The sequence below is a fragment of the Tamandua tetradactyla genome, chromosome 2 (genome assembly GCF_023851605.1).
Source record: "Tamandua tetradactyla isolate mTamTet1 chromosome 2, mTamTet1.pri, whole genome shotgun sequence".
Classification (NCBI taxonomy): domain Eukaryota; kingdom Metazoa; phylum Chordata; class Mammalia; order Pilosa; family Myrmecophagidae; genus Tamandua; species Tamandua tetradactyla.
This window is the reverse complement of record NC_135328.1, coordinates 48,888,705-48,912,670: the sequence shown is the minus strand read 5'-3', so window position 1 is coordinate 48,912,670 and position 23,966 is coordinate 48,888,705. Positions and strand designations below refer to the sequence as shown.

The following is a 23,966-nucleotide window of genomic DNA, read 5'->3' as shown; positions in this document are numbered from 1 at the left end:
CCAGCACTGCACCACACTCAGGGCCCCGTGTGTTATGGGTCTGACCTCAGCTCCTCCTCCAGAAAGCCCTGGGTGGCTAGTTGTCCTGACACCATGGGGAAGTGGCAGAACCCCAGGGTCACGTTGGGGGGAAGTGGCAGAGCTGGTCCTGGAATGTAGGCCTGTCTGACTCCATGGGTCATCCTCACCTTAATCGCGACACGACAGGACAGCACCTCCTGGGTGGACATAATCGGGGCTGCTTTCAGGAGGTGGGTACACCGGGGCTGGATGTCCCGAGCAGCTCCTGGTTGGCTGTGTGCTTCTGAGCACTCTTGGAGCCTGTTTCCTCCTCTGCTAAATAGGGGAAACCTAATTGCAGGATTGCAGTGGTAATGCACATAAAGTGTCCCATTGTTTTCTTTGACAAATGTTTGCTGATGCTGAATGCAATCCCCGCTTTCTGCTGGTTTCCCCCTCACTTGGAATATCCTGCATCCCAGGTCAACCCACCCGAGAGCACAGCTCTCACCTTGTCTCCTCCAGGAACCTTCCTCACTACCAGGACTCGCTCTCCAAGGGAAGGTAATGGCAGGAACTAAAAGCCATTTTTAAAGGTTTGGAAGGATAGGCAAAGATGCTTAAACAAGACACAGAAAGCACTAACTAAAAAGGAAAGGGTTGATAGTGGGCTATATTAATATTAATAACTTCTCTTCATAAAAAAATTGAGAGTAAAAAGGCAAGCCACAGAGTGGCTTGATATTTGAGAAGATATTTGCACATAATATGTATGTAAGACAAAGGACTCCTTTAGAGAATATATAAAGAATTGATAAAGAAAAGACACATAACCCAAAGGAAAATGAGCAAAAAATTTAAAAGGTCTTCACAAAAGAGAATATGCAAATGACCAATAAACATATGACCATGTGCTCAACTTCATCAGTCAACAGGAAAATGCAAATTTTAACCACAATGAGATGTAACTTCACATCTAAAATAGCTCATTTAAAAATATCTGACAAAACCAAATGCTGTTAAGGATGTGAAGTAATTGGAACATTCGCTAAAACAGCTTTAACAGGCCATTTGGAAATATTTACTAATGCTGAAGATATGCATAAGATCCAGCAATTCCACTCTTACGTATATACCCAACAATAATGTGTACACATGCCCACCAAAAGACATGTGCTCGAATGTTCTTAGCACTATTCATAATAGCTAAACACTAGAAACACCCCCCCCCAAATGTCATGCTGCACCTGAGACTCTTAGCCAGGCAGAATCGAATATATAGTAGATGATTCCATTTATATACATTTTCTGCCAGATTGAAATTATTATGTATCCTAGAAAAGCCACATTTTAATCCTGATCCAATCTTGTGGGGCCAGACCTATTGTTCAGAGTTTAAATTTTGATTGGATTACTTTCATGGAGATGTGGCACACCCAGCTGTGGGTGCGACCTTTTGATTAGATGGAGATGTGACTTTGCCCATTCAGGCTGAGTTTGATTAGTTTACTGGGGTGCTTTAAAAGGGGAAACATTTTGGAGAAACCTCAGATGCACATGCTTCGAGAATAGTTGCAGCAGAGCTGACAGAGCCACAGATGTTTGTGGAGTACTGAGGGAGAGAGAGCAGATGTCTAGACAAGGGGAGAGCACAGCAGTCGTTGCTGTGTGGCTTCTCATGAGATACTAGGCAAGCCAGAATCCAGAAAGAGCCAAGGGAAGTCTTGAGATGAAACCCAGCCCCAGGGAAGCCAAGTGAGGAACCGCTGCAGGAAACAGAGGCTGAAAGCAGCAGAGTCCAGGAGCAGGGGACCAGCAGATGTCAGCCACGTGCCTTCTCTGCTGACAGAGGGTATTATTCAAGGCATCAACCTTTCTTGAGTGAAGGTAACTTCTTGTTAGTGCCTTAATTTGGACATTTTCATGACCTTAGTACTATAAACTTGTAATAAATTCCCTTTATAAAAGCCGTTCTGTTTCTAGCATATTACATTCTGGCAGCTTTAGCAAACTAATACACAATTCAAAACCAAAACTAATCTATGAGGTTAGAAGTCAGGATAGTGTTACCTTCCAGGAAGTAGTATCTGGGTGGGGGCAGAAGGAAGGTTTCAAAGGCTGGTGATGCTTGTTTCTTGGTCTGGGATGATATCTGGATACGTTCAGTATGTGAAAATTCATTAAGTAATATGCTTGGAAATTTGTGCATTTTTTTGTATAACTGTTATACACATCAACAAAAAGCTTATTTAAAAGGAATAAAGAAAAAAGGTGATAAAATGACAGTGATGCAGCACCAAAAAATCCTTGGACTCTAGTGAGGTTGTCCAACCCTTGAAGAATGAGAAGTGATGGAAGAAACTCTAATGTAATGTTCTCAACAGGTGGGCTTCCATTCCTCCAGTGACGGGGAGCTCACTCACTCCAGGGAGCCCGCAGCTCTGGCTGAATTGAAATCTGCCTTCCTGCTGTGCCCACTCAGGCTCAAACCCTGACCCTCGAGGCCGCAGTAAATAAATGAGTCTTATGCCACTTGGTAGCCCACATCCTCAACAACAGTTGGAATTGACATTCTAATGTTTGCCGCCTGATGGGTACAAAGTGGTATCTCAATGTTAACATACTTTTCTGATAACCAGAAGTTTGAATATCTCTTCATAAATGTGTTAGCAACTCAAGTTCCCCTCTGTGAAGTGCTTCTTCACCCCAACTTTCTACTGGGTTTCCTGTCCTCTTATGGTTGTTATTTAGTTGGAGGAGTTTTTTGAATATTTATCCTCTATTGGGTTTTTCTTTTTGGCATGGGCAGCCTCTGGGTATTGAACTGCTCAGTAGGTGGAAATTCTTGCCACTGAGCCATCGTTGTACTACCCCCTCCCCCCCTTTTCTGATCCTCTATTGGTTTTCACTTGCAAATGTCTTCTCCAAAGCTGTGGCTCAACTGTTAACTTTGTCTCTGATGTCCTTTATTGAATAGAAATTCTTCTTTTTGATGTGGTGAAGTTCATGAATTTTCCTCTTATGATTTATGCTTTCTATGTCTTAAGAAATCCTTTCCCAACCAAATATCTTACATTATTGTTTTATTAGCTTTATCGTTTTTCCTGTCTCATTTAAGTTTTGTTCTATTTGGAGATTATTTTTAATATGGTGTGAGATAGTAATCCAGCTTTATTTTTCATCATATAGTGAGCCAGTTTTCCCAGCACCATGTACTAAATAAATTACTCTTTCCCTATTTATCGTCATATGCCTGTTTCAGTATCGGTACTATACTGATTTAAAAAAAAAAAACAACTTTTAATTTTATGAAAGTTTTAGATTTACAGAAAAATTGGGAGTTTCCTTATACTTCATATGGAGTTTCTCCTGTTATTAATATCTTGTATCAATCAGTAGGTACCATGCTGTATTCATTAGCTTTACAGTGTCAGTATGTAGATGAATGAAACCCCTATTTAGTCTTTTTATTTTCCAAATTTTTTAAGTATTGTGAATTTTATCTTCTATAAGTATTTCGGCATTTTAGCCTAACTTTGTCATGGTTCCCCAAAACCCTTGCTTGAATTCTAATTTGAGTTGAATATATTGGTTAATTTGAGAAGAATAACATCTTTACAAGGCATTCAGTTAACAAATATTTAACCAGGGTCTATTTTGTGATAAGTCCTGCTCTCTATATGGGGTATTCCCAAGAATGAAGGTTCTTGCTTTTACTTAGAGTATATATAAGACATCTTTCTGTCCATTTACATCTTCTGCATGCCTTTTATGAGAGTCTAAAAATATTCTTCATAAAAGTCCTGCCCATCTTTGCTCAGTTAATTCCTAGGTATTTTATGGTTATCTGAAAGATTCTCTTATTTTCTATTTTATTTCCTAGTTGATTGTTGCTCATATAGAGGAATGCTTTTCATTTCTGAGAGTTGCTTCTATGTAGCAACTTTGCTTAACTCTCTCATTTGTTCTAAAAATTTTTAAAATTCTGCTATGTTTTTGTATCAGCCAGGGTTCTCTAGAGAAACAGGACCAGCAGGAGGTATCTGTAAATATAAAAATTTATAAAAGTGTTTCACGCAATTGTGGGGATGTAAGAGTCCAAGACCTGTAGGGTAGGCGTGAGCTGGCAGCTCCTATGAAGGTCCTCAGTGAACCCTCAGGAGAGGCTGGATGGCTGAAGCAGGAAGAGTGACTGTCTCTTCTGAATCCTCCTTAAAAGCCTCCTGGTGATTAGGTTAAGCATCACTCATTGCAGAAGACATGCCCCTTAGCTGATGCAGCCAATGTAGTCATGATTTAAGTCCATGAGATGTCCTCACAGCAACAGACAGGTCAGTGCTTGCCTGACCAGACAACCAAGTACCACCCCCTGGCCAAGGTGACACATGAACCTGACCACCACAGTTTTCTATGTAGATGATTTTATAACCTACCAAAACAATGACTTTATCTTTTCCTTTTCAATGCTTATGTTTTTTTCTTTTTTCTTATCTTATACCATTGGCTTGAACCTCCAATAGTATATGTGGAGCATCAATGACTTGTCCCTGTCTTGAAGAGAATGTTTATAAAGATTCTTGGTAATACAGTTATCAAATGCATTTTTCTGTATCTATTCAGATGATCCTGGTAGCTCTCTCCTTCAGTCCACTGATAAGGCAAATTACATTGATCGACTTTCCACTGTTCAAAGTTATTTTAGAGTGTTCTAAAATGTTGAACTCTTCTTGCATTTTTGGGATAGACTCAACTCAATCCTGATGAATTGCTTTTTAATAAACTGCTGAATTTGGTTAGCTAATTTTTTACTGAGGATTTTTTAATGCCCATGCTCATAAGCAAAACAGGCATCTGTTTTTCTTTTTTGTGTATTGTCCTTATCAGGTTTGGAATTACCCTACCTCATAAGATGAGTTGGGCTGCTTTCTTCCTTTTCCTACTTGCTAGAATGAGCCATGTATGTCTGAAATGCACCATTGTTCCTTAGGAGGCTGTGTAAACTCACCCATGTGATTTAGTCCTGAGAATTTTTTGAGGGGTTGAGGAAGGTCTTGATTTTCATCTAAATTGTTTCTTTTTCTTATACCAAATTTGACATTTTATGTTTTCTTAAGTGTTTAATGACACATAGTTACTAATATCTTATTAATCTGTTAGATATGTAGTTATCTCCTTTTGCAATTAATTTATTTGCATCATCTTTTTCTTCTTGTCAGAGGTTTGTCTACATTATTAGTCCTTTCAAGGAACATTTTGCCTTTGTTTATAATTTCTATTTTTGTTTTCTTTATTTCACTGATTCTACCTTTATTATCATTTATTTTGTTCTTTGCATTTGTTTGTTGTTTTTTACCTACCTTTTTAATTGAAAGCTTAGCTGTTTTCAATCTTTCTTGTTTTTGGATAAACGTAAATGGTGAATTTTGCCATATCTCCCGCTTCAGTTGTTTCCCACAAATTTTGATATTTAGTGACTTCATTATCATTTAGCTTTAAGATTTTAATAATTGGCATTATGGTTTCCTCTTATTTGCTTATGATATGTATTTTCCAACCATATGATTTTAAAAAGCTACCATTCTGTTATAAATTTATAATTTATCACAGTGTGATCAGAGATGATTATAGGTATGATTGATTTTTGGAAACTTAGTAAGACTTCTTTTGTGGCTCAGTACATTGACAGATTTGAAAGAGTATGCGTCTATGTTAGGTTGAAAGTTTTGTGCTTATTTACCAGGCTATTCAAATCTTTTCTTTGCTCATATTTTAAAAATGTGTCTACATTTCTCAGAGAGATGTATTCAAATCTTTAAATGCAATTACTGACATATCTATAGGCCTGTCAGTATTTATAGAGTTAGAAGCATAATTACTTATATGTTTATGGTCATTATATATTCTTGTGGTCTTTCTACCATGCTCCCTGTATAGCGAAGGTTAAAAAAAAATCTTTTAGTTATCTGTTGATATGCAAAAATGACCCCAAAACACAGTAGCTTACAACAACGCACAGTCTCTGGGGGTCAGGAATCTGGTAGCAACTTTGCTGGGTGGTTCTGGCTCAGGATCTCTCCTGAGGTTGCAGTACAGTTGTCGGCCAGGACTGTAGTCATGTAAAGGCTTGACTGGGCCTATGTGATCTGCTTCCAAGATGTGGACTCACATGGCTCTTGGCTGGAGGTCTCCGTTCCTTGCCACATGCACCTCTTCACGAGGATGTGTCACTGTCCTTACAACGTGCAGCTGGCTTCCTCCAGAGACAGTGATCTAGAGAGGCAGAAGCAAGAAGTTGAAATGCCTTTTATGACTTAGTCTCCAGTGCTGCACACCATCACTTCTGCTCTTTCCTATTCATTGTAAATGAGTCATTAAATCCAGCCCACACTCAAGGGGAGGGAAATGAGGCTCCGCTTTTTTTTTTCTTTTTAATATTTTTATTGAGATATCTTCACAAACATACAGCCCATCAAAAGTATACAATCAATGGCTCAGGATATGATCACATAGTTGTATATTCATCACCAGAATCATTTCTTAGAACATTTGCATCACTCCAGAAAAAGAAGTAAAAAGAAAAAAGAAAAAACTCATACATACCATACCCCTTACCCCTCCCTCTCATTGACCACTAGTATTTCCATCTACCCAACATATATATATATAATTATTATTATTATTATTATTAGTTTTGCATGGGCAGGCACCAGGAAGCGAACCCAGGTCTCCAGCATGGCAGAACTACTGAACTCTGCCTGCTGAGCCACCGTGGCCCTACCCATATATTTTAATCTTTGTTTCCCCTATTTTTTTCTATGCCTCTTACCACTCCCTTTCACTGATCACTAGTATTTCAATCTACTCAATTTATTTTAACATTTGTTCCTCCTATTATTTGTTTATTTTTTTAAAACCTGCTATAGAGATTTTTTTACAATTCATGAAAGATTTATTAAATAGTACTATTAAATATTGTCCACAGTTTACATTATGTGTATTTTTCCTATAAACCACTCTATTGTTAACACCTTGTCTTGGTGTTGTACATTTGTTATAATTTATGAAAGAACATTCTTATATGTGTACTATTAACCACATAACCCATCATCTATAGTAGGTTCACCATGTTATACAGTCCTATGTTTTATCTTTAGTTTTTATTCTAGTAACATATTCAACCTAAGTTTCCCGTTTTAACTACATTCATCTGTATAATTCAGTGCTGTTAATTATGCTCACAATTATATGTTACCATCACCATCATCCATTTCCAAACCTTTACAATCAATCTGAATAGAAATTCTGTACAAATTAAGCATTTTCTCCCAATTCTCTACTATCAATCAATCCCCCGGTAACCTATATCCTAGATTCTAATTCTATGAATTTGCTTGTTATAATTAGTTCAAAAGAGTAATATCATACAATATTTGTCCATTGTGTCTGGCTTATTTCACTCAGCATAATGTCCTCAAGGGTTCATCCATGTTGTCACATGCATCAGGACTTCATTCTTTTTATAGCTGAATAATATTGCATTGTATGTACATACATTTTATTTATCCATTCATCAGCTGATGGACACTTGGGTTGTTTCCATCTTTTGGCAATTATGAATAATGCTGCTATGAACTTCGGTATGGAAATATCTGTTCAAGTCCTTGCTTTCAGTTCTTCGGGTATATACCTAGTGGCAGGATTGCTGGGCCATATAGTAATTTTTTAAAAAATTTTTATTAATTAAAAAAAATTACAAGAAACACAAACATTCCCAACACATACACTCAGTAATTCACAATATCATCACATAGTTGCATATTCATCATCATGATCATTTCCCAGAACATTAGCATCAATTCAGAAAAAGAAATAAAAAGACAACAGAAAAATATAACAAACAGAAAAAAAAATTTTTACATGCCATACCCCTTACTGATCCCTTTCATTGATCACTAGCATTTCAAACTAAATTCATTTTAACATTTTCCCCCCTATTATTTATTTTTATTCCATATGTTCCTCTCATCTGTTGACAAGGTAGATAAAAGGAGCATCAGACACAAGGTTTTCACAATCACACAGTCACATTGTGAAAGCTATATCATTATACAATCATCATCAAGAAACATGGCTACTGGAACACAGCTCTACATTTTCAGGCAGTTCCCTCCAGCCTCTCCATTACATCTTGGATAACAAGGTGATATCTACTTAATGCATAAGAATAACCTCCAGGATAACCTCTCCACTCTGTTTGGAATCTCTCAGCCATTGACACTTTGCCTCATTTCACTCTTCCCCCTTTTGGTCGAGAAGGTTTTCTCAATCCCTTGATGCTGAATCTCAGCTCATTCTGGGATTTCTGTCCCACGCTGTCAGGAAGATCCACACCCCTGGTAGTCATGTCCCACATAGACAGGGGGAGGGTGGTGAGTCTGCTTGCTGTGTTGGCTGGAGAGAGGCCACATCTGAGCAACAAAAGAGGTTCTCTTGGGGGTGACTCTTAGGCTTAATTTTAAGTAGGCTCGACCTATCCTTTGTGGGGTTAAGTTTCATATGAACAAACCCCAAGACTGGGGGCTCAGCCTATAGCTTTGGTTGTCCACACTGCTTGTGAGAATATCAAGAATTCAACTTGGGGAAGTTGAGTTTTCCCCCGTTCTCACCATTCCCCAAAGGGGACTTTGCAAATACTTTTCCACTCACTGATCAAATCATTCTGGGATTCATCAGGGCATCACCTGGACAAACCAACAAAATCTCATGCCCTATACAAAGTTCCATGTACTTAAGGTGTTCAATCAACTATCTACATAAGTTATATTAGGAGATGCACTAGTCAAAGTGTAGATTAGTACCAAATGAACATTTTTTGTTTTAGTCTCACACCTTAGTTGAAATTTTAAAATATTAAGTACCATAGTACTTTCTTCTGCTATTTTGCCTTCTGGATTTTATATGTCATATCTAATTTTCCTTCTTTTTACCTTTACTCATAGTCTTCCTTTCTACACTCTTCTCCACACCTCTCTCTTCTGTCTTCGTTTTTGTCTCTAGTGCTCCCTTTAGTATTTCTTGCAGAGCTGGTCTCTTGGTCACAAATTCTCTCAGTGATTTTTTGTCTGAAAATGTTTTAATTTCTCCCTCATTTTTGAAGGACAATTTTGCTGGATATAGAATTCTTGGTTGGCAGTTTTTCTCTTTTAATAATTTAAATATATTATCCCACTGTCTTCTCACCTCCACGGTTTCTGCTGAGAGGTCTGAGCATAGTCTTATTGGGCTTCCCTTGTATGTGATGGATTGCTTTTCTCTTGCTGCTTTCAAGATCCTCTCTTTCTCTTTGACCTCTGACATTCTGATTATTAAATGTCTTGGAGTATGTCTATTTGGATCTATTCCCTTTGGGGTACGCTGCACTTCTTGGATCTGTAATTTTAAGTCTTTCATAAGAGTTGGGAAATTTTCAGTGATAATTTCCTCCATTAGTTTTTCTCCTCCTTTTCCCTTCTCTTCTCCTTCTGGGACACCCACAACACGTATATTCATGCGCTTCATATTGTCTTTCAGTTCCCTGAGTCCCTGCTCATATTTTTCCGTTTTTTTTCCCCTATAGTTTCTGTTTCTTGTCGGATTTCAGATGTTCCATCCTCCAGTTCAGAAATCCTATGTTCTGTCTCTCAAAATCTACCATTGTAGGTTTCCATTGTTTTTTTAATCTCTTCTACTGTGTCTTTCATTCCCATAAGTTCTGTGATTTGTTTTTTCAGACTTTCAGTTTCTTCTTTTTGTTCTTTCCTTGCCTTCTTTATATCTTCCCTCAATTCATTGATTTGGTTTTTGATGAGGTTTTCCATGTCTGTTCGTATATTCTGAATTAATTGTTTCAGCTCCTGTATGTCATTTGAATTGTTGGTGTATTCCTTTGACTGGGCCATATCTTCAATTTTCCTAGTGTGATTTGTTATTTTTGGCTGGTGTCTAGGCATTTAATTACTTTAATTAGTTTATTCTGGAGATTGCTTTCACTTCTTTTACCTAGGGTTTTCTTGCTGGACAATTTGTTGTCCATCTGTTCTTTGACATTCAGTTCAGCTTTTTCTGGACCTTCAGCTTAGGTTTTGTTTAACAGGAGAATTTTTCAGTTCTTTTCTTATTTCTTGTTTCTTGCCCTGCTTGTATGGTGCCTTCCCCCCACCCCCCGCCCCAGTCACACTTAGGAGGGTCTACTTAGATATTATAGACCCCAGCCAGATTTTCCCAGACCAAACTGGCCTCCTATCAAGAGGAAAGAGTCACCTGCGTCAGTTTTCCCTGAGGGTGAGACCCAGTAGTTTGAAAGACTTTCCTGTGAAGTCTCTGGACTGTTTTTCTTATCCTACCCAGTATGTGACGCTTGTCTGACTGCAGGTCCCACCAGCATAAGATAATGCAGTACCTTTAACTTTGGCAGACTCTCCCTGCTGGGGGCGTGGTGGAGACAGAGGAGAGGTTGTAGGCTGGTTTTAATGGCTTCAAATTACCAAGCCCTGGTGTCTGAATTCCTTGATGGAGGGATTCCACCTGGGTGGGGCTTCACCCCTCCCCTGGGGAAGGCACAGGCTCCAGATAAGCCCCCAAAAGAGCTCACTTCTGCCTATGCCTGGGGCAGTTGCAGCCTGAAAAGTCCTGCTGCTGTATCCAGAGGCAGTCAAGTCTTTGTAGATACACAGCCACAAAAACCTCTGTTTCCCTCTTTTTTCCCCCCCTTTTTCTGTCAGTCCTGCCCCCTTTGTGCCGGGGCAAAATGAGTAACCTCCACTTTGATCAGGTTCACCTGAGCTGGGGTCTTATTTTTAGTAGTCAGAATTTGTTAATTAGTTCCACAACTGGCGTTTGACTGTGCCCAGTCCCTGCTGCTGATGAAGTTCTTTCCTTTCCCCTCTGGGAAGCGGCCTGTGGAGGAGGGGCACTGGCCGCTGCAGCTTTGGGAACTCATGGTTCTGGGGGGTGCTCGCAGCCAGTCCAGCTGGTCCAGACTGGGGTATGCTGTGTGTCCGGTCACTATCGTGGCTCCAGGAGCTGTTCTGTACTGTTTCTGGTTATTTAGTAGTTGTTCTGGAGGATGAACTAAAATGCGCACGTTGTTAAGCCGCCATCTGGACCCGGAAGTCAAGGCTCCACTTTCTGAAAGCGTCAGAGTATGTGTGGACATCTTTTAAACCATCCCACTCTTTTTTCCCTTGTGATTTTGTCTTAAATTATGTTTTGTTTGATATTGACATGATTGTCCTGACTTTGTTTTGGTTCAGAGCTGTCTGGTAGATATTTTCTATCTTATTATTTTCAACCTCTCTGAATGTTGTTTTAAAGGTGTTTCTGGTAAATAGCATATTGCTGCATTAAAAAAAAACATTTAAATTGGAAGTGCCTAATTTTTAATCACTAAGTTTAACTCATTGTTTACTGTAATTTTTTTATATTTGTAGGGCTTATTTTGTTTTTATTTATAATAATTTTATAATTTTTCCCTTTCCTTTTTTATATTCTATAAATCACATTTTCTTCTGTTGCTCTAAAAATTATAATAAAAAAATTGTTTTGGTGTTTTCCTTTAACTTAAGATTTATAATTATATTTACTTCCCCCAAACTTATCAATATCTATGTCTTCTTGAATAAGCAAAGTATTGTCCTAAATGAGGCATGTGACTCTTACTTCTTTTTGGTCTTTCTATCCATCCATCCCTATACCCCTTACTGTTTTTCTTTTTTCCTCCTTCCCATTTTTATTTACAAAATAAGTTCAGACAAGAGTAAGCTTTATGAAGCCATACTCATCTTTATACTCCTTACCTGGAATTTTTTATCTTGTTGCCAGAGCATTTACTTCAAGAGAGTTTTCAAAAAGGATTTTTATGCAGAAATTTAATATCCCAAAATATCTTTATAGCACACCATATTTAAGCGGTAATTTAGTTGAATTTGAAATTCTAAGTTCAAAGTTATTTTTCTTCAACACTTGTAAAAGTGACTGTATTTTCTTTTTTATTTTTAAAGCCAAAGTACTGTTTCCTGTCTTTACCCCCACCCCCCTTTTTTTTAATTAGAGAACTTATGGGTTTACAGAACAATCAAGCATAAAATATAGGATTCCCATATACTACTCTATTACTACCTTGCACTGGTGTGGTACATTTGTTACAATTGATAACAGTGCATTTTAATAATTGTACTATTAATTATAGCCTATGTTTTAACTTAGGGTTCATTGTTTGGGTTTTGCATGGATTTTTTATTTTTAAAATTTCTATCTATCTATCTATCTTAAAATTTCCTCTTTTAATCACATTCAAATATATAATATAATATAGTGTTATTAATTATGTTCAGTGTTGTGCTATCATCACCATCATCCATTATTAAAACTTTTCTATCATTACAAATAGAAACTTTGAACATTTTAAGTCTTAACTCCCTTTTTCCTGTCTCCCCCACCCCATCTTCTGGCAACCTATATTCTAGATTTTGACTATGAATTTGCTTATTCTAAATATTTCATATTAGTGAGTACCATCAATATTTGTTCTTCTGTGGCTTATTTCACTCAACATGATGTCTTCAACATTTATCTTTGTGAAAGGATATTTCATTGTGTTTTTCATTTGCATTTCCTTGATGGCTAATAATGGTTTTGAGCATCTCTTCATGTGCTTTTTGTCCATTTGTGTATCTTCTTTGGAGAAATGTCTATTCAAGTCTTTTGCCCATTTTTAAATTGGGTTGTTTGTCTTTTTGTTGTTGAGTTGAAGGATTTCTTTGTATATTCTAGATATTAAATCTTTTCGGGTATGTGCTTTCCAAATATTTTCTCCCATTATGTAGGTTGTCATCTCACTTTCATGATAAAACCCTTTGAAGCAAAAAAGTTTTAAATTTTGATGAGGTCCCTTTTTCTATTTTTCTTTTGTTGCTTGTGCTTTCGGTGTAAAGTCTACGAAACTATTGCTTAACACAAGGTCCTGAAGATGCTTCCCTATATTTTCTTCTAGGAGTTTTATAGTTCTGGCTCTTAAAGTTAGATCTTTGATCCATTCTGAGTTGATTTTTGTATATGGTGTGAGGTAGGGGGTCCACCTTTGTTCTTTTACATATGAAGATCCAGTTTTCTGAGCACCATTTCTTGAAGAGTCTATTCTTTCCCAGTAGAATGGTCTTTGCCCCCTTGTCAAAAATCAGTAGGCCATAAATATAAGGGTTGATATCTGAACTCTCAGTTTGATTCCATTAGTCTATATGGCTGTCCTTGTGCCCAGTACAATGCTCTTTGGATTAATGTGGCTTTTAAGATCTGGAAGTGGGAGCCCTCCAACTTCGTTCTTCTTTTTCAAGATGGCTTTGGCTCTTCAAGGCCCCTTATCCTTCCATATAAATTTTTTTTTAAATATAAAGCATCCACATAGTTTCTCACAGTTCTCACAAATGAACATTATTCAAGAACATACTGTATACACACATAAGAAAAAACATACAAAATGTTTTAAGTGATGCACAACAAAATACAGCAGTATAAAAGAATGCATGTGAACTCTTGCTCACTGTGCAGACTACATTTAATCACTTGTTTAAATAGTGATAAAAATACAATCTTTTATGGATCTTGTGCAGACTACAAAAGAGGGAAATGATTACCTTATATATGATTTTTATACTAGGCAATTTTCTTTGATGAGTTGCACTGACAACTCCAAATACAGAGGAAGAGGCTATGTATTTTAAAGGAATTAATGTTGTAAATTATAGACTTTACACAGTTACTACCACTGGTACTTTTCACCATAGTTTGCACACATCACATGATTGTCTTATATACCATTACATTTAAAAAATATATCTGAGTGACACTTGTATAACATTCACACACCATGAGCTGGTTAAGGAAGCAGTGTCACAGTTGCCTCCTGTAGTGCTTCACTGTTGGTTGTAAGGACAGTTCATGCGGTTAAAAGGAATTAGTCATCAATATGGGTTAGCAGCTCCGATTTACTGAAGGCCATCAGTGGCCACCACTGCGACAGTGAGTTCTTTAAAAGCGTATCTCCTAGAAGCAAATACCATGATTGGTTAAACTTTGTCTAAAGAAGTCAGTTTCTGTGCTGAAAACAATTTTCACAACAAAACTGAAAGCTACTAAACTGTTTTATATAAATACTTTGTCTTTTCATTATCATATTTACGACCGAGTTCTCTGAAACCTTTGGAATTTACTCTCTTTAATATGTGCTCCATCTCACCCATGTAAGGTCACCACCTAACACGGCTCCGTCATGGTGAATGATTCACCAGGGAAGACCCTTTGCTCACCAGGAATGTTCAGCTGCTGAACAGTGATCTAGAGCCACAGCAGTGCAGAGCTGTACCTGATGAGAGCACTCAGGACGCTGTCATGCCGGAAGTGTCATTTCAGGAAAAGCAGAGAGTCTTTCCAAGCAGTGGACATAATTAACCATGATGTGTTGAAGAGGACTAGTAAATGATGCTCTCCTCCATGTCATCTGCTTGCTGGAAAGTAGTTTGGGTCAAGGTAATTGCAGCACACTAGTCTCTGTCTAAGAATGTCTCTGACCTATAAATAGGTTCTAGTTGATGATCTTCCTTGTGAATGTCTGTTTCATGTAGCATAGAAATCCAAAGACATATCTGGAGGACAGTCCTGGCAGTGCCACCAAACGCCCTGGATAGGTTCTATGCCACAGTTATCACACTTGAAGCCCACATGTCACACAAAACCACTTTTAACTTGCATCTGCTGAAGTTTCTGCTTCTTTTTAAATTGCGATAGTTCTTTATATTCAGGTAAATTCCTGTTCTAGTTTGCTAGCTGCCTGAATGCAATGTACCAGAAACAGGATGGCTTTTAAAAAAGGGGAATTTAATAAGTTGCTAGTTTACAGTTCTAAGGCCGAGAAAATGTCCCAATGAAAACAAGTCTATAGAAATGTCCAATCAAAGGCATCCAGGGAAAGATACCTTGGTTCAAGAAGGCCAGTGAAGTTCACAGTTTCTTTCTCAAGTGGAAGGGCACATGGCGAACACAGTCAGAGTTTCTCTCTCAGATGGAAGGGCACATGGTGAGCATGGCATCATCTGCTAGCTTTCTGTCCTGGCTTCTGGTTTCATGAAGCTCCCCGGGAGGTGTTTTCTTTCTTCATCTCCATAGGTCGCTGGCTCATGGACTCTCTGCTTTGTGGTACTGCTGTCTCTGAATCTCCTATTCTCCAAAATGTTTCCTCCTTTATAGGACTCCAATAAACCAATCAAGTCCCACCCAAATGGGTGGAGACATGTCGTCACCTAATCCAGTTTAACAACCACTCTTGACTAAATCACATCATCCAGAGAGATGATCTGATTACAGTTTCAAACATACAGTATTGAGTAGGGATTATTCTATCTTTATGAAATGGGATTTTGAATAAAACATGGTTTTTGTAGGAGGCATACTTCCTTTCAAACGAGCATAATTCCTGTACATAATAGGAATACTTTTTTTCATCTGGTGCCTCTTCAAACAGCTGTGTTCATGTGGCTATGAAAATAGGTTCAGTCATCATCTTCATCCTTATACACTGGAGTTCATGGGATGTGATGAAAGTGGAAGGTTTAAAGAGATGCTTATTAAGGGGATGCTGTCGTCCGCCTGCTGAAGGCTTTTTGCAGTACACGTGCAGGTTTGGTGTTCTGCCTGGGATGGGAATGCCAGCTTTTGTCAGTTTTATGAAATACTTCTGCACTCGGCTGGCAACTTGTTTTGCTGTCCTATTGCCCAGTTCATCTGCTATCTTCTGCCAGCATCAAGATTCTACTTCTTCAGGAGGGTATTTCAGGAGTTAACTGTTTAAGCTTTTTCTCTTCTTCTTCAGTCTACAACTGGTTAAATGTTTCAGGTTTGGTATCGTCACACAGGCATCCTCTTATCTTCTGAGGACCACTGTGTGAGCTTTCTGGACCATCACTCAAAGGCAACATAGAGTATGAAAGGGACTCCCCACCCTTCTTAGGATCTAAGGGACTTGGTGGTTTAGCAGGTAAACCTTTATCAAAAACTAATTTAACTTTTCCAGTATGTTTTCAGGTTTTTAAATTCTCTTTCAAAGTTCCCAAAGCTATTGGTGTATTGGTCTCATGCAATCTCAGGCAACTGAACAACTCTCTGTGGATATGGAAGCCCTGTATCAGCCTGTTTTCCACAAATCCAATGGGATTTTCTAGTGCCTCCCTCTGGTGTGTGCCTAAACTTTCAAGGTCTTGAACTGCTTGAGAATGCTGAGTACAGCAGCCATCTGGAGTGGTCTCTGATAACCTTTGCTATGTTGCAGCGCCCCATGAACTGATTCAACGTAATAAACGTCAGGGTCATCATCTTCCTCTTCCATAATGTGCTAGTGGGCGTGCTCTTTGGTGGATGGCAAATGTCCAGTATGAGTCTTGTCTCTGAGGGTGGCTTACTTAGTTCTTCACTTCTGTAATTTTCAGAGTCAGAACATACCCCTCTTTCATTCTGAGTCATTTCATCTGGATTTGTCTGACACTCACTTATATCACCACTAACTGTGGCATTTGTTTCACTGGGACTAAGATTATGCTCTCACCTTGTCCATTTTCTCTGCAAGGAGAACTGATTTTAGTGGGACTATCGCTGGTAGGGGCCCTCTCTGTGGGGAAGTTCTCAGGGTATAATGGTGTTCCTGAGGCTCTGCTGAAGACGTCATTTGAACTGAAGCACAGTCTAGAACAGAAGGTGGTTCTGGTGTTCCAGAGACTGGCATACGCTCAAGGTTTGTGTCCAGGACGTTATTGGTGCTCTCATTACACCGTTCTTTTGAGGCACCGCTGTCTCCCACCACATCTTCCTCCTTAGAATCCCTTACAGATGACGGAATTTCAGAAAAGGGGCTCTGTGGCTGGCTCAGTAGTCGGCTGGTTAACATGGTCCGTAGGCGGACAAGCAGTTATTTCGTGGTCCTCCAGTCTGACCTTCACTTCCGAATTTGTGCAAGGCCTGTTATGGTCTATACAACTGTCTTCCTTCCTGCTATCAAGGAACATTGAAGTCTGGATATTCAAATCCCCATTTTCAGCTACTGATTTTTCCTGCAACACGTAGGAATCAGTGCTGCTTTGTTTAGAGTTCCCTTCAGGCTGACAGCCATCACAGTTTCTAGCAGCTGAATCACTGTCACCAACACCAGTGTCAGCCAAACGGCCTGCGATTTCCTCAACTACTGCAGAATTAAGTGGCCCTCCCTCACCGACATTCACCTTTTAAATTTCCCCTTTCTCACCACCATCCGGTATAAGACATCGCCAAGCTCATTTAGTCTCTTGAAAATCTGCTCATTGTCCGCTGCCGTGCTCCTCTGTTCTACTGACTCGTCTCATTTTACAGGTGAATCTTCTTCTGAACTGTTTGGTGCTTCAGACCTTAGACAATGTTTAATTCTTTTTAAAACTGGTGAAACAGGTTTGGTTTGCCTTCTCTCACAATTTTCTACAGCCTGCCCTTCTGTGTTATCCTTTTCCAACGAAGAAAGTCTTTTCTTCCTAGGGCTCACCCATGATTCTCCAGTACTTCGCTGTTTCCAGTCAGTGCTTCTTCTATTACTATTTCCTTTCTAAATTTGCATAGGCTCTGGTCTTTTCTTTGGTGATCTTGATCGTATTTGAGAAGGAGAAGAGATTTCTTTGGGATGAGCAATGCTATGATTCCTTAAAGTTCTACCACAAATAGACTCATCCAAGCCGTTGAACCCACTGTTGATCTTATGACACAAGTGGATGGGGAAGCAGCTGTACTATGACAAGTCCCTACAATGCGGTCATCAGGATCCACTCACTGGGAAACCTTATAACCAAAGCTCTGTCACTGTGGACATATTGGCTGTTTTCCTTATATCCTGGAGAGCTGAAGCTTGCATCTAGAATAGAGCTTAAGCATCAGGGTTTCAGACTCAGCTGCAGCCATGAAGTATACTAGAACTTTCTAAAAGTCCTTTCTTTTTACAAGTGTTTCGCCTGGTGTGTTAGTTAGATTCAGTTGTCAACTTGACCAGGTGAGCATACCTAGTTCTGTTGCTGCGGACACAAGCCAATGGTACATGAACCTCATCTGTTGCTAATTACATCTGCAGTCGGCTAGGAGGCGTGTCTGCTGCAATGAGTGACATTTGACTTAATTGGCTGGTGCTTAAATGGGAGAACGCAATGTAGCACAGCCTAGCAGCTCGATATTCCTCATCTCAGCACTTGCAGCTCAGCCCAGGCCTTTGGAGATGCGGAAAGAAGTCATCCTGGGGAAAGTTGTTGGAACCCAGGGGCCTGGAGAGAAGACCAGCAGAGACCATCCTGTGCCTTCCACGTAAGAAAGAACCTCAGTGGAAAGTTAGCTGCCTTTCCTCTGAAGAACTAACTAAATAAATCCCCTTTTATTAAAAGCCAATCCATCTCTGGTGTGCTGCATTCCGGCAGCTAGCAAACTAGAACACCTGGTATTGGATTTCCAAGCATCTGCATTTATCTGTCATCATTGTAAATGTCCATGTTACATTGAGACTTCAGGTGTTAATTATTCATATGGTTGTACTAGCACAGCTTGATACCTTTTGCGTGGGGCTGGGCACCACAGGGCAGTGGAAGTAGCACGGCCGCCATGGCCGCTCTCTGCTGCCCAGCCCCCGCCCCACCGTGGCATTTGCTAGGGTGGCAGCTGCAGGAAGTGTGAGTGGTGCCGCAGTGCTCCCAGGTGGGTCCCAGCCTCCCGCTCCTGTCACTTTCTGCAGCCCCCATATAAATTTGATGACTGGCTTTTCCATTTCAGAAAAGAATGTTGTTGGAATTTTTATTGAGTTTGTGTTGAATCTGTAAATCACTTCAGGTAGAATTGACATCCTAACAAAATTTAGTCTTCCAAACCATGAACATGGAATGTACGTCCATGTATTTAGGCCTTCTTTGATTTTCTTTAGCAATGTTTTGTAGTTTTCCATGTATAAGTCCTTTATATCCTTGGTTAGATTTATTCCTAGATATTTCATTCTTTCAGTTGCTCTTGTAAATGGAGTTTTTTCTTGGTTTCTTCTGATTATTCATTATTAGTGCATGAAAACACTCGGGTGCTGATTTAATTTATTAGGAGCTTTGCTGTGGATTTTTCAGTATTTTCTGTATATAAAATAATGTCATCTAAAAATGGGGAAAGTTTTATTTCTTCCCCTCCAATTTGGATGCCATTTATTTCTTTTTATTGACTAATTGCGCTGGCGAGAACTTCCAGTATAATGTTGAATAGCAGTGTGAAAGCGGGCATCTTTTTCTTGTTTCTAATCTTAGAGGGAAAGCTTTCAGTCTTTCATCATTCAGTGTGATGCTAGCTCTGGGTTCTTCATATATGCCCTTTATCATGTGGAGGAAGTTTCCTTCTATTCCTAGTGCACTAAGCATTTTTATCAAGAAGTGGTGCTGGATGTTGTCAAATGCCTCTTCTGCATCAATTGAGATGATCATGTGGTTTTTTTCCCTTCATTCCATTAATACAGTGTATTTTATTCATTGATTTTATTATGTTGAACCACCTTTGCACACCTAAGATAAATCCCTCTTGATCATGGTATATAATTATTTTACTGTGCTGTTGCCTTTGGTTTGCTAGTATTTTCTTGAGGATTTTTGAATTTAGATTCATAAGAAATATTAGTCTTTTCTTGTGTTATCTTTACCTGGCTTTGGTATGAGGGTGATGTTGGCTTCATAGAATGAATGAAGGAATGTTCCCTCCTCTTCAGTTTTTTTTAGAAGAGTTTGAGAAGGACAGGTATTAGTTCTTCTTGGAATGTTTGTTAAAATTTCCCTGTGAAGCCATCTGGTCCTGGCTTTTTTTGTTGGGAGTTTTTAAATTACAAAGTCAATCTCATTACTAGTTACTGATTTGTTGAGAGCTTCTGTTTCTTATTGAGTCAGTGTTGGTAGTTTGTGTGTTTCTAGGAATTTGTCCATTTCATCAAATTTGCTGGTATACAGTTGTTCATTGTATTCTCTTATAGTACTTTTTATTTCAGTGGGGTCAATATTAAGGGCCCGCTTTTCATTTCTGATTTTAATCATCTGTATTCTCTCTCTTTTTCTCTTTGTTGGCCTCACTAAAGGTTTGTCAATTTTATTAATTGTCAAATAATTAGCTTTCGGTTTTGCTGATTCTGTTGATTTTTAATTCTCCATTTTATTTATCTCTGCTCTAATCTTTCTTATTTCCTTCCTTCTGTTTGCTTTGGGCTTAGTTTGCTGTTTTTTTTCCCCCTAAGTTCTTCCAGTTTTGAGGTTAAGTCTCTGATTTGGAATCTTTTTTCTTTACTAATTGTAAGCATTTAGAGCTATACATTTTCCTCTCAGCATTGCATTGCTGCACCCATAAGTTTTGATATGTTATATTTTCATTTTCGTTCACCTCAAGATATTTCATAATTTCTCTTGTGACTTTCTCTTTAACCTATTAGTTGCTTAAGAGTACATTGTTTAAGTTCCATATATTTTTCCATTTCTCCTTGTTATTTCTTTCTAGCTTATTCTATTGTGGTTGGAGAAGATACATTATACATTTCAATATTTTTTAATTTATTGAGATTTGTTTTATGACCTAAGCTAAGTCCTACCCTGGAAAATAATCCATGTGTACTCAGGAAGAATGTGTATTCTATTGTTGTTGGGTGAAGCATTCCATATAGTTCTGTTAGATCTAGTTGGTTCAGGGTATTATTCAAGTCTTCTATTTCCTTATTGTTGTTCTGTCTAGATATCCTATCCATTATTGAAAGTAGTATATTAGAGGCTCCTACTGTTAATGTAGAACCATCTATTTCTCCCTTCCCTCAGTATTTGCTTTATATATTTTGGGACCCCGCTGTTAGGTGCATATATATTTATTATTGTCACTTATTGTACTGACCACTTTATTAGTACATAATGACCATCTTTGTCCCTTGTAGCAGTTTTTGACATAAAGTCTATTTTATTTGATATTAGTATAGCTACTCCAGCTCTCTTTTTGTTGCTACTTGCATGGTATATTTTCATCCTTTCATTTCCAACCTACTTGTGTCTTTGAATTTGAGGTGAGTCTCCTATAGACAGCATATAGTGGGTCATTCTTCTTTTATCTATTCTTCCAGTCTTTGCCTTTTGACTGCAGAGTTTAATCCATTTACATTTAGAGTCACTACTGATAATATGTGACTTTCTCTTGCCATTTTGCTATTTAGAAAGCTCACACTGGAGAAAGGTCTTAGAATAAGATGAAGATATCAGGGAATGAGTTATCACCTGATTCAGCATAACAGCAAACTGGTGATACTTTGTAGGGGGAGGCACCAGCTAGAAATCAGAGATCATAGATCTGACCATCATCAAGGTGGAGATTTCCTGAGTATTTCATTCATGGGAAGCTGTTAGGTGCTGTGTAGGACTTTCTAACCTTCAACGTGCCCTTGCTAGATTTATGGTACTACAAGTTTTTGTGGTAGAAGGTCTCTCACATCTAACAACTGGCAGATCCCCACAGAGTACATTACTCACTCCAGCATAAGCAGGGAAGAGTAGATTCTGCTCTTCCATCCCCCAGAGTGAATTATGAGTAGCCTAGGTCATTGGGCATTATTGTTCCCTTCTGACTGCTTAGGCATGGATCTAACCCTGCTATGGCCAAGAGGACCCAGTCTGGGTTTTGCTGGCAGCTTGTAGAGAAGATTTACCTTCTTCAGGAGGATTATTTGTCATGTGATGCTCACAATGGATTTCTCCAGCTTCCAAACCATCCTATATGGAATTACCTCCTTCACTTTACTCTGGTCTGTACAACAATAAAGTCCATTTGTTTAAGCCAAAATATAATAATACAAAAAGTTGGAAAGCTGAATGTCAATTTACTTTTTCTTTGTAGATCATCTGCCTTTTCTCTCTAAAAGCTATTAGAATTTTCTCTTTGTTTTATTATGTATTCTTAAATTTCACTTTATAATTTTTTAGAAATGAGTTTTTCTTATCTATCCTGCTTGGCAAGGTATTAGATTTTTATTTAATTCTGAGAAACTGTTCACCTTTACCTGTTTCCTCCATTCAGTATATTACTTTTTCTTCTTTTGGACTCCTGTTATATGTATGTTTATATTTCTACTCTTGTCTTCTATATCATGACTTTTCTGTTATTCTTACTCTCTTTATCACTTCATGATGTGTTCTAGAAGAAAGCTTCAATTTAATTTTCCAGATCACTAATTTTTTTTTTTTGGTTATATCCATTTTGCTAGTTAATACCAATGTGTTCTTTTTATTGTTTTTTTCCTTCATAGTAATCCATATGGCTCTTCCTCAACACAACTTGTCCCTGCCTGATGTTTCTAATATCTTCCCATATGTCTTGGAGGATACTTTTGAGTTTATTTTAAACTCATGTTCAATCTCTTCTATTAATTCTGTTTACTCTGGTGTTGGTTGTTCAGGCTCTTGTCTTCCTTTAGGTGAGCTGAGCTCTTCTCATGTGCTTTTCCCCCTGTGAACTTGTTCCTTGAGATTATCAGCAACCTTGGCTGGTAACATACCTGGGGGGAGTAGTGAAAGCCTAGAGCTTAGCTTAGTGGTTCTTAACCTCAGCTGCACATTGGAACTACCTGAAGAGCTTTTAAAAAACTACTGATGCCTGGCTCCCACTTCCAGAGATGCTCATTTAAATGGACTGGTTGTGGCTTGGGCCTAGCCACATTAAAAGAAACCCTCCAAGTGATTCTAACATGCAGACAAGGTTGAGAACTCTTGTGCTCCCTCCAGAGAAAGACAAGGAAGGGGAAGGCATGAATGTGCCTTTGGTGTTCCAACCTTTGCCAGCCTTTAGACCATCTGATCCTGATCAGGAGGCCCAGACCCTCAGGGAGACTTCTAAGCATCACTAGCCACATCATCACCTTTCCCAAGACCTGCTAGTCTGGTTTCACTTACCTGATCCAAGGTGTGGGGTGAGGAGAGGAGCAAGCCCTGGGGCCAACTCAGCTGCCTGCATCTGCTGTTCTCTGATCCTCTGTGGATACCCCTTGGTAGTGATGTTTTTCTTCCTCACAATAGTGAAAGGATGAAAATGATCTGCCCAAGGCAATGCAGAGGAGATAAATTGGCATAACCAGAAAACTGGCCCTCATTTAGTTTCTCATCTATGGTATTTGGTCATCTTTCACTCTTGGCCTGCTGGGAGCACCTCAGACCTGAGACCTGAGACCCTAACAATTTTGGTGCTGGGACCTGTGATCCATCAACTTCCTGTTCTCTTTCTCTGGCATGACCCATAGTTATGTTTGAAGGAGAGAACCAGCAGCCCACAGGCGCACAGCTCTCTGTCCCACCACACTACCATCATTACCTGACACTTCGTTGGTGCCAGGCCTGTGTTGGGCGTAGCTCACACTGTTCTCCCTGGTCTATCTGGGACCAGCATAAGGATGTGTCCAGCTTAAAACAGAAGGGAGAGACCAGCAGATGCTGCCATGTGCCTTGCCATGTGGCAGAGGAGCCAGGGATCGCTGGCAGCTGGCCTTCAGGAGGAAAGCACTACCTTGTTGATGCCTTGATTTGTATATTTTCTCAGCCTCAAACAGTAGGTTAATAACTTCCCATTGTTTAAGCTACCTCATTTTATGGTTTCTGCTTTAAGCAGCCTAGTAAATTAAATGTATCCCATCCTTATGCTGGGATAAGTTGAGAACCAAACTCCTGGCACAAAGAAACCAAAAATTGATGATTTATAAAATTCTGAGCTTCTGAAAAGTGAATACCCAGAGAATAATGCAACACATGAGGGTTTAACTGAACATAGATCCAATCAGCCATTTCAGTGCAAGAAAGGATTGGAGGTGTAGTTATCTAGGAAGGGTCTGTGGAAAGTCCTACTCTGCT

The 23,966-nt window shown here is 38.9% G+C and overlaps 1 pseudogene; it reads right to left on the bottom strand.

The window, feature by feature from the left end:
- Positions 1–14,304: 14,304 nt before the first annotated feature.
- Positions 14,305–18,689, bottom strand: LOC143673588 (ZZ-type zinc finger-containing protein 3 pseudogene; annotated as a pseudogene).
- Positions 18,690–23,966: the final 5,277 nt, after the last annotated feature.